Below are 14,597 nucleotides of genomic sequence, written 5' to 3' on the forward strand. Positions count from 1 at the left end.
AGTTTCAAAAAGGTAAGGTTTGAAAACTTGCCTGGAGTCCAAGATACGGTTCCCGACTTCCTCTCGTTCCGGTTTTTCTAATCAACAAACATCATAATCTTAATCAGTATTTCTACTCTCATCACCAACTTATATTTCTAATAAGTTCAATACTTCATATTTTCAATATTCGACCGACTTGAAATAAATATCAATCCTTGGTCGAAACGGACGGTCAAAGTGATCTTCTAGAGTTGACTTTACCGAATGTTACTATTACGCGACTCGCATTCTAAAATTTTTAATAAATCTTTAAAATTAATATTTTAATACAAAATCACCTCAAGGAGCTTCTTGAGTGCTCGTAATATTTATCATAAAAGTTCCATTTTGATAAAATGAATTTAAATAGGTGAAAAGCATTTTAAAAGTTCGGTCAACTACGTAGTTTTACTATTCAAACCGCTTTCACTAAAACGTTGATATCTCTCAAACCGTTAACTCAATTGATGCACCGTTTTCGCGAGAACAATCTAGAAAAAATTTAGAACACGACATTTTAAAATTGTTTTCTGGTAACAGGGGTGAAAGTCCCGAAGTAGCAGTTTCTAACAGGGGTTTTTTCTTATGTTCGTACTCCGCGCGACCTCGACTCCAATATTTTTATAAAATTGAAAGTTCAATATTTTTACTTGAAATTTTTATGGTAGTTAATAAACTCTATTTTATTACTCTCTTTAAAAATTTCATGATTTTTATATATTTTTAAGTCGATCATTTCTATTTACAAATTTTGTAATTTGAAGCAATTTTTGTCGTGTAAATCAGTTTTACTAAAACGGTCATAACTTTTGATCCGTAAATTGAAATCAAGTGATTCAAGCGCCTAAACGATCCTCATAATATTTTATATAATTATCAAGTCTCATTTTTCAAGAAACTATAGTTAATACATTCGAAAACTTCTGAAGAAATTTAAGTTGAGTTTTGTTCGTTTTAACGAGGTTACGATTATGATCTGAGTTTCGTTAATGTATTAAATCATTATACCACCATCAACAATCATCAAATCATCATCTCAACACTAACTCCTCTCAAGAACATCATGTTCTTAAGGAAATAATAATCAATCTTAAAACTAATTAACTAAACATCAAGATAATATCAAATCAATCATCAAAACCATACTTAGATCCAAAATCCCTATTTTTCTTGAAACTTAAACTTAAAAAAAGTTTGGATGAAGTTTTATACCTTTATTAGTATATTGGGAGGTCCTCTTATTTATGGTTGAACCTTGGAGGGAATGGTTATGCTTATGGATCCTAAATCATGCCATGAAAATCAAGAAAATAAAAAGAGATTTTCGGAATTACTATTTACCACCAATTTTGAGCACGGATTTGACTATGCTATACTAATACAATTGCCATGAAATTTTGAACGTACCTTTTACATGATATGAGGAAGATTTTGTTAAAATTTGTTGATTTTTTAATAAGTAGATCATGAGATATGAATTTTGCTTTTCATGGTGTTCTTGAAAATCATCATTGAGTTTTTGGAGAGAGAGAAAGAGAATTGCCTTGCTTGCTTCTTGGAAATATGGTGGAAATAGGCTTCTTGTGAATATAGAAAGTGTGTAGGACAAGATGTATCATATTTTCAAAGGCTAGGCTTAGCTAGGTGTCTCATTTGTCAAAGCTTGCATGATAAGCTCCTTGAATTAATGTTTATTAAAATTCTTTATTTATTTATTTATTTTGTTACTAGCTTCCTAATTTATTACTTGTTGGATAAATTTATAAATACTTAATTTTACTAGGTTATCACTTGATCCCTTGCCATCCTATATTATCTCGCATTCACGTACGTTTAAATCAATTCCCGTAAATGCTACATCGAATAATTCCGTTTATCGTAAATCATTACCATTTCCAGTGCTCGTACTTGGTTATGAGTTATGAAATTATAATTCTCAAGATTTTCTTAGTCTTAGTATTATTCTTTTATTCCTCGATGGCTCGTAAAATAATATCATTTGAGCTATTGGTTTTCTTTGAAAACTCACGACTTTTGCATACACTCATTTAGTACGTATAACCACAATATGAACTCAGAAACTTAAATTAAAAACTCGTATATGGTGTGGTCGCAAGACTACTAATCTCTACACCTTGTTCCACATACGCTAACTCTGGCTGGAAGTTTATTAGCTCATTTTCAATCATATGTCTTCCGTTGACGGTTAAATTTCTTAACATCGATTCGTGGTACTCGTTATAAACTTGGTGACCGTTCGACGATGGTGCTAATTTATAAGCCCACCTTCTTAGTCCTTTAAAGATTTCAACTGGTCCAATAAACCTTGGGTTCAACATTTTTTCCCTTTAGAATCTCATCACTCCCTCCCCAGGAGGCACTTTCAACAATACTTGGTCCGTTACTTCGTACTTTTTGTCTTTATAGTTCTAGTCTGTATATCTTTATTGTTCATCCTGGGCTGCCACTAGCCGGGTTCTGATAAGTTCTAGGAATTTCTTTTGTCTGTTGACTCAACTATGGTCCAAGTATCCTCCGCTTACTAACTTCTTCCCAACATAAGGGAGAACGATTCTTTCTTTTGTACAAAGCTTTATAGCCATTCCAATGCCCGCATGATAACTCGTTATTGTTGGTAATTCGATAAACGTCAACTGGTCACTTCATTTTTCTTAAAAATCTATAATATGGACTATTAGCGCATCTCCTAGTGTTTGGAATGGTCCTTCAACTTATTTGTTTCTCTCTCATCACTCTTACTAGTGCTAGAGTTTCGTTCCTTAACGTTTGCTGATTTCGGCGTATCATCTTTATTGATTATTTTATGTAAGAAGTTTTCGTTGCATTTTTACATGCTCGTCTCCTGCTACACGCTTAGCGCCAGATTTAACATTTCTTCCCGTAGTAACGTAAGGCACGTCGGGTCCTGTTGTTGTCTTGAAGGAAGCACCATTTCATATGTAATTGATTGATACGCTTTAGAATCATGGAATGCTCAGCTTCCGCTATCGGTCAGACTTTTTTAATCATTCCTCGTATAATATTTATAGTACTACGATACCTTCCGAGTCGTATTCATTATTCTTTCTAGCGCATTAGACGTATTCGCATTTATTGGGAACAGCTACTAGTGGCCTTTAAAAGGTGTGTACGATCTCTTTGCCTTCAGTCAGCTCTAACCATAACATCCTTCATTCTTCCATGTTATCCTTCGTAAGGGATATCGGTTTCTATTTTCTGTATGCTCATATGGTAAGTATATCTATACAAATTTTCTGTCAACGATAGGCGATTCTCCTAACCGTTCCAAATAAAAGGCAAGTCGATAGACGTATCTTCAATGGTCTGGATAGTCCTCCCATTCTACTTGTCGATTTGAGAACTCTAAGTCATGCCTCTATTCGTCCCTTCTCGCGAAATCTCTTGGGTCCTTGCGTGGCGCGATATCATGGGGTCTCTTTATCACCAATTATCTCTTACACGTTCATAACAATTTTATAGAGCGGAGATCTATTATTTGCATAATAAAATAAGAGGTCTTATTTAACCTATTACTAAAAATCCTAAAATAGCACGATGGCTTACTTGGTTCTTGATAATCCTCCTCCAGAATTTATTATAATAAACTCTTACTCCCATTCAGGTCATTTACAGGCCACAATCGCCAAAATTCTAATCCGTCATTTCGTTTTCATTTTCAACCATGTCAATGACATCCATTTTCATATTCGGTCATGACTAATATCCTCTTAAGTTTTTAGGCATCATTAATTCTTCCGGTTATGTAATAAAGGGTTCTCTTTACATTATCTCAACTCCAAAATTCATTCATGTGATCCTTCTCATCAGTTGTTCTGAAATTTGTTATCCCCAATCTATCTTCTTCTACTTAAAGTATCGGCCACCACATTGGCCTTTCCTTGATGATAATAGATTTCTCAATCATAGCCCTTGATCAATTTGACTATAGCCTCTATCTTGTGTTCAGTGTAAGAGAAAAAGAAAAAAAATTCAAAATTTCCTCATAAGTTAAACTCTTTATCCCTTTCAGTGCGAACCTTATCGCGATTATTCTATATTATTTTTAGAACACCTTATGTAACGGTCCTTAAGCCGCATAGACATATCATTATACTCCATACAAAATCCTCTTCTTATCGTCGAGTATTGCTAACATGGGGTTGTTACTAATCTTACCTTCACTTTTTGAAAATCCTATACATCGAATTCATACATGCTTGGTCTTTCCCGAATTCATTAGTATCTATCGATAATATTCCATAGAGGCGTATCTCACTAATCACGTTGGTATCTATATTATCATTCTTCTATAACCATGTCAAAGATCCTTATGATAATAACTAAACATGGTATTCCCTTTTTAAAATAACATACTCATTATGATGCTCCGATTGCACCATCATAGCACTGAGTTTTCAGTCTCATATTACAATAATTGGTTCTCAACTATACCTCTATTTGTTCGGAAGGCAATCAGCCTTGGAAGAATGATTTTCATAATATCGATGCAATTTAGACAATTTGAACAAGATTTCAAAATCTAATATCTGAAAAATAATGAGCTCTGAATAAAAGATTCGCAACACTCAAAAGATTTATAACTTGGAAGAAAGAATACAACAAGGATTATCCTTCCATGTCCTTAAAATTTTATATTATGATGTTATAAAGAATATTCCTTGAAAGCAATGATTGCTGAATAATAACATCATACGAACAATACTTGTAAGATTTCCCCAATGAAAGAATACTTTTCTTTTCGAGTAATGAAAGAAATTTCAAATAACATCCTCAACCAAAGGTTAACCATTGAGGTTTTAAAAAGATGCTATTTTGAAAGAAGGAATTATATCCAATAATTAAAAAACAAGGAAGTATATTATTCTTCAATCATTTTATGATTTTAATTAGATATTTGTTATATAAAGAAAGAATAGAGCATTTCATGAACAAAATATTTCATAAAACTGAATATGAATTCTCGTTTGAGTGGGAGACCTAGTTAGGTCTCAATTAAATCATTCTTGGAAAATTTCATCAACAATTAATCTTGCATATATAATACATCATGTAAAACAAAAAAATTTTGGAAGTGGAACTAGAAAAATAATAACTAGTCCATATCAAGCAATATTATCAACCGGCTAAGAAAATGGTCAGCTCAATTGGTTTGGCACATAGTAACTAGCTAGGACGATTATCTAGGTTTCCCTCGTATTAATTAAAATTTCGACTAGTTAGGACATTAACTAGCCGTTCATGAAAACATATGCAACTAAGGGTACACTAAAGAATTGTGGCTACCTGGATGATCATTTTGAAATAAAGAGTTTTCAAATTTGGGTCGAGAAAGACAATTATAACTCAGAATCGAGATGTCTTGGCCTCGGAACAATCGATAGCCTATTATCAAATATTTCTTGTCAATAAAAGGGTACACTCAAATGTGCCCTCGTTCACATACTTTATCAAATTCTCAGATAGAATTGAATTCGGAATACCAATATCAAATTGATACCTTTACTATGATTTCAAAGTTCAATATACAATTCCATCCCGATTAGATGAAAAGGATTCCCGAGGAATCCATGGATATTAGATTATCCATGTTTTTAAAAGATTGTTACATATTAATAATCTCGACTGAGAAGAGTAAGTATGAAAGAAGAATCAAATGAAGATACTCATTATGAATATTCGTTGATGAATTGAGGAAAATTTATTAAAATTCCTTAGATAATTGAAATAAAGTATAAATAGCTCTGAGCCGAACAAGAAGATCATAATCTATGAATGAAAGTTCATGGATCAACTAAAAGAATTGAACAAGTCATGATGCGGAGAAATACTATTCAAGTTGTTGGTCACATCAGAAGTTCAAAGTAGGAAACTAAAAGGATTTCCTGATATGACTTATCAAGGCAATGCGAATGATAAACAGTTTGGAGGGAGTAGTGTGACGGTGAGTAGATGCCAAAATAATTCACTGATTATCCTAACCCTCGTCATTATCCGTCTGAGGATGATCCCATCTCTTTATTTTCGCAATTCCACGTTTCAACTAGTGTCTCCCTAAATCATAATTTTAAAGTCACTTACTAACTTGACTTTCGTAAGCATATATGTCATTCCGGTGTTCTACCTCGAAGACCTTTCTCAGAATTATTCCAAAAGCATCTATTAAGCCGATAGGGGCCTGCTACACACATCCGTTACTAATTACAAGTGGCCCCCTGGGAACAGATCAAAGAGATCTCTCAGGAATCTCAATGCAGTCCATAAGGTCGGTGGCATGTGTGTATAATTGAACATGCGTTATCGAATATATTAGAGGTTTACGAGTATATATACGTAGTTTATGACATCATATCTAGCGAAGAATTCAGCTCTAGACTCACTGTTCTATCCTTTTAAAAGGTTCTAAAATTGAACCATCGCTCATTGTAATCGTACGCCATTTAATTGTAGACATGCCATCGATTCTCGATGCTCTTGATTTTTGAGCTAAGCCATCATAACCTTACATATTAAGTGCACTAATAATATCATGTAATGTTCTCGTCTTACGATAATATTCGTATATTACGTTCAAATCTTTCTTAATGGAAATAAAATCCTCAAGGGTATATTGGACACTATCTCTGTTGAATTCATTATTCATACCGTATTCTTGTCCTTATTGGTAAAATAATACCTTCAACTAGTTGGGTAGTAACCTCAACTATTATATTAATAATTAGACTTCATCGTTCTCACATGTGATTCCTCTTCATTGGGAACCTATAAAGAACTATGAGTAACAAAGCTCGTGTTGTCCAAATGAACATTTGGTGTTGATAATACCATCTTTACCCCAAATGCCCTGGAGACTCAGCTCCGAGTTCTACATCCACATCATTGTGAAATCATATATAATTCTAATTTTTCTTCTCATCATTCTGATAATCTCCAATCGTCCTATTAGTCATGCTTTAATACCTCAAATATACACTTATCCTAACCTACACATTGGGGCAACATCCGGTAGTCCAATTATGAACTCTATATGAGCTCTTACGCAATCTCACATCTAGACAAACTCCTAACACTCTCATCTCTGACTACTATAACTTATTGCTCTGATACCATTTCTATAACGCCCCCAAATCCGGGGTCAGGAATCTGGGTCGTCACGTCAACCTTCACTCATATGTAACCTGTATTAATTCAATAATCCAACAGACCCCAATCTCGCACACACACACAAGTTATAGCCTTGGAAATGATGTACAAAATGTAATCTTCTTTTATTACACTCAAATGTACTTTACAGGATCTTAAACAATTATTCATAATCTCTACATGAAGTTACAATAATTACTATTAACATCTTATACTAATCTGGATACTCTGGTCCACCTGAAACAAAGCTGTAGGATTCGCCCAACGATTTCAAGTGACTAAGTCCCACACTGGTATACTCGTAACCTGTTGTGTTGTGATATTTAAAAAAAAGCAAGGGTGAGCAATAATTCTAAGCCATAATAATCAACAGCAGGAAACGACTATTAAAGAAATTATATCAATTCGTATAAGGATATGTATTTATTCAAAGTAGTTTTCTTGGTGATACACACCTCTTTTCAAAACAATTCTTTGATTGACCTATTAGTTTGCAAATACCTTAATGGTAAACCCAGCACCTAAACTTGGGTTACGGTATTGCATCTCAATTCCAATTGGAAGAATAGGACATTCACTGGAGCCACCGCATACGATGATCAGTCGTAATACGGAAAATAGTAACATTTTCTACTAGTAGAAGGACGATTCCCTTTTGTTATTGGTTATCACCCTAGCCGCATTCGGGCCTTTTCTGTGCCCATCCCTCTCAGGTACACACTACGTGTTTATCCCTCTCAAGACACGGTTTTGCGTCCATCCCTCTCAGGTACGCATACTCCACATGTTCATCATTATATAATATACCTTCTCATGTGGTAGTAAATTGGTAGTCTCCCTAGTATACGAAGTACTGGAGTCTACCCCTCCTTGTCCTTGTAACAATCCCATCATATATCTGGAACTTATATTGTTCCCCAAGCATATTGCTTGTTGATAGGTACACTTTGATTTGTATGTATATATATGTACTTCCGAGAATTTTCGGAGAAAGTACCAAGATAATGTGAGTTGACCGTTGTCAACAGATAAATATATAAGGGGGATTTCTTTTAAAACTATAGTCAAAATATTTAAAGTAAGTCGAGATAAATTCATTGACGATCTGAAAGTATTCGTATGATTTTCCTGAAAACCAGGAGTATTTTTTAATAGGTTTTATGATTTTTAAATCATATTAAATCATTAAATAAATAATTAATAATTAAATAATAATTATTAAATAATTAGACCTCGAATGATTATGTTTTTTTAAAAATATTTGAAATAATATTCCTCAACTAATTTATGTTTAAATAATTAAAGTAATCTTTAATAATATACTTAATCAGGTTTGAAATAAATAATCATTGGAGAATATTTCTCTTATATTGAATGAATAACTTGAAATAATATACGTTGCTCAAGTAATTAAATGTAGTCGAGGGAATACGATCTTTGGAAATCGTTTTAAATATATTCGAGGTATTTAATACTTCACAAGTGGACACCGAGTCCCGTGGGATAAAACAAGTACGGACTTCAAATCGTTAATATTCTTAAATAAAACACCTCTGGAATACTTCCGGGTTTTCATCAAATTATACTGACCGATCATCGGTCTAAAATATACTCCTTATATATACAACGCTACTCTCTAGCGTTATTGATTAAAATTCGGTAATATACATATACCAAAATCATTATCATATCGTATGATATTATATAACATAATTCGTAAAACATCATAAATATAGCATGATGTACATATCGACATTATTTGAAAACAAACACAACACAATAGTTTCAAAAAGGTAGGGTTTGAAAACTTGCCTGAAGTCCAAGATACGTTTCCCGACTTCCTCTTGTTCCGGGTTTTCTAATCAACAAACATCATAATCTTAATCAGTATTCCTACTCTCATCACCAACTTATATTTCTAATAAGTTCAGTACTTCATAATTTTTAATATTCGACCGACTCGGAATAAGTATCAATTTTGGTCGAAACGGATGGTCAAAGTGGACTTCCAGAGTTGACTTTACCGAATGTTACTATTACGCGACTCGCACTCTAACATTTTTAATAAATCATTAAAATTAATATTTTAATATGAAACCACCTCAAGGAGCTTCTTGAGTGCTTGTAATATTTATCATAAAAGTTCGATTTGATAAAATGAGTTTAAATAGGTGAAAAGCATTATAAAAGTTCGGTCAACTACGGAGTTCTACTATTCAAACCGCTTTTACTAAAATGTTGATATCTCTCAAAGAGTTAACTTAATTGACGCACCGTTTTCGCGTGCGCGATCTAGACAAAATTTAGAACACATCATTTGAAAATTATTTTCCGATAACGGGGTTGAGTTTATACATTCGGGAACTTCTGCAGAAACTTAAGTTGAGTTTTGTTCATTTTAACGAGGTTACGATTACAATCTGAGTTTCGTTTATGTCTTAAATCATTATACCACCATCAACAATCATCAAATAATCATCTCAACACTAAATCCTCTCAAGAACATCATGTTCTTGAGGCAACAATCATCAATATTAAAACTAATTAACTTAACATCAAGATAATATCAAATCAATCATCAAAACCATACTTATATCCAAGATTTTACTTTTCTTGAAACTTAAAATTTAAACAAAGTTTGGATGAAGATTTATACCTTTCTTGGTAGCTTGGTAGGTCCTCTTCTTTATGGTTGAACCTTGGGAAGGATTGGTTATGCTTAAGGATCCTAAATCATGCCATGAAAATCAAGAAAATAAAAAGAGATTTTCAGAGTTACTATTCACCACCAATTTTGAGCAATGATTTGACTATTCTATCCTAATCCAATTGTCATGAAATTTTTAACGTACCTTGTACATGATATGAGGAATATTTGGTTAAAATTTGGTGACTTTTGAATGAGTATATCATGAGATATGAATTTTCTTTCCATGGTATTCTTGAAAATCAGCATTGAGTTTTTCGAGAGAGAGAGAGAATTTCCTTGCTTGCTTCTTGGAAATGTGGTGGAAATAGGCTTCTTGTGAATATAGAAAGTGTGTAGGACAAGATGCATCATATTTTCAAAGGCTAGGCTTAGCTAGGTGTCTCATTTGTCAAAGCTTGCATGATAAACTCTTTGAATTAATGTTTATTGAAATTTGTTATTTATTTATTTTATAACTAGCTTCCTAATTTATTACTTGTTCGATAAATTTATAAATACTTAATTTTCCTAGGTTATCACTTGATCCATTGCCATCCTATATTATCTCGCATTCGTTCACGTACGTTTAAATCAATTCCCGTAAATGTTACGTCGAATAATTTCGCTTATCGTAAATCATTACCATTTCTAGTGCTCGTACTTGGTTATGAGTTATGAAATTATAATTCTCAAGATTTTCTTGGTCGTAGTATAATTCTCTTATTCCTTGATGGCTCGTAAAATAATATCACTTGAGCTATTGGTTTTCTTCGAAAACTCCCGACTTTTGCATACACTCATTTAGTACGTATAATCACAATATGAACTCGAAAACTTAAATTAAAAACTCGTATATGGCATGGTCGCAAAAGTTTTTATTATCCCGCAAGACTACTGTTTATAAAGGTCTTTTATCGATGCCATAAATTCGGGTTTTTACACCTTATGTATCAATATAATTATCATAAATATCCATCAAATATATTGTTCCATATATATCTCTTGTATGGATTTATAACTGTCATGTATATCCTTTCTCCAGTAGTAGAATCCTGATAGAATCCATATTCCCATCCTTTCCAACTGAGAGGGTTTCCAAGCAAACCACTACCTATTTAGGGTTTCCACAGTCGTAGAGGAACCCCTCGGGAAGGCCTGTAAAGAACCCCTTCATGAATGCCTATGAAGAAACCCCAGCAGGCAGGCCTTATATGAATCTCAAGGTAACAACCAATTTATAGGAACCCCTCCGTTTAACCATGCAAGGAAACCCTTCGAGAAAGCTTGAGAGAAAGTCTATGAAAAACCGTGAAAAAAATTTTGCTAGTACCCCCTCATGGCAACCCTAGACTTCCAGCCGACTTATATTCATTCTCATAACCTTTGATGAGCTTCTCTTACCGTACCTTCTCCCAGCAGGCCTAGTAAACCACGATATCTAAACCAATTCCTTCGTGAACCATAAAAACGACCCAAGCCTAATTTTGGGTACAACACTTATATTTCATATAGTGAAGAAATCAAAATGACATTCTAAATCTAATCTTCCTCCAGGGCCATTGAAGCTACCAATCTTAGGAAATTTATTCTAAATCTAATCTTCCTCCAGGGCCATTGAAGCTACCAATCTTAGGAAATTTATTCCAAGTGGCAGGAAAAATTCCACACCGCATTGTCAGAAAACTAGCTGAAAAATATGGACCTCTCATGCACCTCCAACTCGGTGAAATTTCCGCTATCGTGATACCAATTCCAAGTGTTTCCAAACAAGTACTAAGAATGCAGGACCTTCCATTAACGGAAAGACCAGTAATGTTACTAGGCAATATTGTTTTAGCAAATTGTTGAGACATAGTCCTGGCTATTTATGGTGATTATTGGTGGAAGATGCGAAACATTTGCAATTTGGAACTTTCAAGTGCAAATAAAGTGAGGCCTTTTCATTCAATTCGTGAGGGCGAGACATGGAAGCTTAATCCATCGAATTATCCTCGGGATCATCTTTAGTTAATGTAAGTCATAAGGTTTTTGCATAGGCTAATGCAGTAACTTGTAGAGCTACGATTGGACATACATGCAAGTACCAAGATGAGCTCATTAAGCTAGTTGAAGAAATGGCTTACCTCGGTTCAGGTTTTTTCTTGGCTTATTTATTTCCTTAATTGATATTTCTTCTGACACTTAGTGAGATTAAGCCTGCATTAAAAAAGATAAGGAAAAAGTTTGATATTATCTTTGATGGTATTATCAAAGTGCATAATGATAAGTTAGGCAGGATGAAAAAAAGAACTGAAAATCGATGCTGAAGAGGAAGATTTGGTCAACGTACTTTTGAGAATCAGTGACAGTCATAGCCTTGGGTTTCCCATTTTCTATTGTGACATCCAGGGCCTTGTCTTGGTAAGTTTCTTGTATATGCAACTCAGTTTTATTATAGATGTCCTCTTGGTACATATGATGACTTCTTCGGCATTACTTGAATGGGCAATGTCAGAGTTGATGAGAAATCCGAAGGTAATGAAAAAGCTTCAATCTGAGGTAAGGGACGTAGTGAAAGGAAAAGATATAATATATGAAGACGATATACAGAAAATGAGTTACCTAAAACTTGTGGTAAAAGAAACTCTACGTTTACATCCACCTGCCCCCTATTGCTCGCAAGAGAATGTCGAAAAGAATGTGAGATTAATGGATACACTATTCCTGTATGGTTACGTAGGGGCCATTGGAAGAGATCCTGAGTATTGGGTTGATGCAGAAAGTTTTATACCGGAGAGGTTCGATAATAGTTCAGTTGATTATATTGGAGCTAACTTTGAGTTTCTTCCATTTGGCGCTGGTCGGAGGATGTGTGCGCGAATCTCGTTCGGTGTAGCTACAGTTGAGCTTCCACTAGCTCAACTACTTCACTCCTCTGATTGGAAGCTCCCTAATAAATTAAGCTAAAAGATTTAGACATGGATGAGACAAATGCAGCTACTCGCAAGAGAAAGAATAATCTTACGCTTGTTGCCACTAGTTAAGGTCACAAAATTGAATTGCTAACTGAACTGATGCGTGAAATAATCTTACAAATAGGGAGTTTGAAATGTTATCTGTTACCAGCAATTTTATTTCATGTTTAGAGATGGCAATTTTACCCGACCCGACGGAAACCCGACCCGTTCCGATCCGTTTGGATTTACTCGAACCCGATTTTTTGGATTTGAATCTGAATCTGGATCTTATTTTTAGACCCGAAAAAGTTTGAATCTGAATTTGGATCTTAGGTATACCGAACCGATACCCGACCTGAAATCCGAAATTCGTTCCAAACTTGATCCGAACCCAAAACCCGAAAAAAATCCGATAGCATAATCTTATCTTACATAATTTCATAATAATAATATATGATATATATATACATTTAATATTTAAATTTAATGTTTATAACCGGGACGTTAGTTAATTATCGATAACTAATTTTATTATAATTGACGCTAATACTGAATTATCTAAATATGTAGAGTACTAAGATTTTAGTTAAATAAATGCACACATGAGTCGAACTTTTAACCTACATCTAGGAAAGTAAGATCTCGAAAGCTGCACCAACCCTTTATTGACAATGTATAAAGTATTATTTTGTATTTTTAACATTAAAAAAATGTGTTACCTAACATATTTGTATCATAATAAAAAATTATTTATTTATTATTAATTATTTTTATAGTATCCGAATTAAACCCGAAACCGAACCGAAACCCGAAAAAATCTGATGGATCAGATTTGGATCTTTATTTTTCATATCTGAACCCGAACCCGATCTGAACCGAAATATAATGAATCGGATTTAGATCTTACGAAACCCGATCCGATCCGTCCCGACCCGTTGCCATCCCTATTCATGTTCAAAAATTAAGAAAGAAAGTAGATCAATATTCTTTTAACGTTCAATACAAGAGAAATGGCTAAAATCCATGGCACTTCATTATAACAACATTGTTTAATTTGTAAAATATACACCTTTTTTAAACTCGTAATTAGGGACAGATATTAGGTAGCCGGCAATGTATATGTTGATCAATTGAAAGGCACACTTCATTATTTGAAAATACTAGCAATATGCCCGTGTTAAGCACAAAATTATATTTTGTTTTTTTTTTAATATTTTGTAACTAATTCAGTTTGGCTAAAATATAAATTATAACTTCCTCCATTTCAAATTACATGTATATTTTTAAAAAATCAAATATCACACATATTAAAAAAAGTGAAAGTTGATAATAAAATGTGTATTAATTACATTAAATAAATGTAATATGTTAATCTTGAAAATCTAAATTTGAGATATGGGGACAAAAGTTAATTTTTAAATCATAAACTTAAAGTTAAAGTGGGAAACTAATTTGAAATAAAAATTCTTTTAAAGTGCACATGTAATTTGAAAAGGAGGGAGTAGTTAATAAGGTTTACGTATAGAAGGTGATACAAATAATAAAAATACAATTTCGGGACAGTATATATTTTTAATATGCATTGGATATTTAGAAAAATACTAATAAATATAATAAAATCAGATTAAATAAAATCAAATTTAATTATGTATTTATAATATATAAGTAGTGTTCATCATTTTTTGTCATATTTAAATATTTTATTATATTTCAATTGTAATAAATATTATATACTATTACATTTGATACATTTTCATTAAATATATATT

General features: G+C 33.1%; 1 pseudogene; it reads left to right on the forward strand.

Moving 5' to 3' along the window:
• The first annotated feature begins 11,064 nt into the window (after positions 1 to 11,064).
• Positions 11,065 to 12,915, forward strand: LOC141660727 (cytochrome P450 CYP71D313-like; annotated as a pseudogene).
• The last annotated feature ends 1,682 nt before the right edge of the window (positions 12,916 to 14,597 follow it).

Source organism: Apium graveolens, chromosome 5 (assembly GCF_009905375.1).
Source record: "Apium graveolens cultivar Ventura chromosome 5, ASM990537v1, whole genome shotgun sequence".
In the NCBI taxonomy this organism is placed as follows: Eukaryota; Viridiplantae; Streptophyta; class Magnoliopsida; order Apiales; family Apiaceae; genus Apium; species Apium graveolens.